At 46.5% G+C, this 1,052-nt stretch overlaps 3 non-coding genes across 3 annotated transcripts; all 3 read right to left on the bottom strand.

Moving 5' to 3' along the window:
- Positions 1-11: 11 nt before the first annotated feature.
- Pmar_PMAR015117 lies at positions 12-94 on the bottom strand. Its single transcript has one exon. It is a non-coding gene; the product is annotated as a tRNA-Tyr (tRNA).
- A 155-nt stretch (positions 95-249) lies between these two features.
- Positions 250-322, bottom strand: Pmar_PMAR015116. Its single transcript has one exon. It is a non-coding gene; the product is annotated as a tRNA-Asn (tRNA).
- Positions 323-496: 174 nt separating this feature from the next.
- On the bottom strand, positions 497-569 carry Pmar_PMAR015115. Its single transcript has one exon. It is a non-coding gene; the product is annotated as a tRNA-Lys (tRNA).
- Positions 570-1,052: the final 483 nt, after the last annotated feature.

Genomic DNA, 1,052 nt, shown 5'->3' with positions numbered 1-1,052 from the left:
AATAAAATACTTCCGGCAACCCGGAATCGAACCAGGGACCATCCGATTACTTTATCACTACAGTCGGACGCTCTACCAACTGAGCTATTGCCGGTCAACCTTGCATGTCACCGAGATATCCTCTGCTTCCCGAAAGCATTTGAATTTCATTTTAGTCACCACTGGTGCGTCTTTGCTACATGTATAGCGCGGTGAATGCGAGAATTAGTCGTCTACACGTGTTCGAATTCAAAAAGTGATCTCATCAAGCGCTCCACGATGGGTTCGAACCACCGACCTTGTGGTTAACAGCCACACGCTCTGCCTACTGAGCTAGCGGAGCAACAACATATTTCATCAACTCCTCAAGTTGTTCTCCTTGAAGACTCACATGAGTCAATTTCCTTCGGTCATGACCTTAGGTCATCTCACCGGAGCAGAATGCTATAATATTCAAATTGACAATTTTGCCCACTGCGCTAATGGGCCGTGAACATAAAGTTCATTTGATAAACTACACCCACCGTGGGGCTCGAACCCACGACCACAAGGTTAAGAGCCTTGCGCTCTACCGACTGAGCTAGACGGGCCGAATGAACGGTCGACTATACGGATACTCAGTTGAACTCTTGTTATGCATGTGGTATCCTAGGACGATTAGTGGTCTCTAGCTGTCCATACGAGACCATCCTTTGAATGGGAGGAGAACGAGGGAATGCGTAGCAAGTAATTGAGTCGGCAGATTTATGTACTCGAGCGATACTAAACGCGCAACGGGTGGAGCTACGCATGAGATTCTTCTATGCGTTGGTGATTGGTGATACTACTGTTCAAGGACAGACAGGCGGAGGCATACTCTTGTCCTTTTTCACTCATTTCGTGTCACCAGTCACTCTCTAGCGGGGGTAACGGGTAGTTGCTCAGAAAGCTCATTTTGCGATAAACTTAGCAGTTAATGACGAGATCGAAACACGCTTGACCTTTTCCCGCCTGAACAATGTTGAGAGAGCTATAAAATTATCGAGAGGATCAACTAGTTGAGAGAAAGTTCGGCCATTTTGATAATTCAACAT

The sequence above is a fragment of the Perkinsus marinus genome (genome assembly GCF_000006405.1).
Source record: "Perkinsus marinus ATCC 50983 genomic scaffold scf_1104296975700, whole genome shotgun sequence".
NCBI lineage: Eukaryota > Perkinsozoa > Perkinsida > Perkinsidae > Perkinsus > Perkinsus marinus.
Note: the sequence above shows the minus strand (reverse complement) of the source record. Positions and strands in the feature narration are given on the sequence as shown.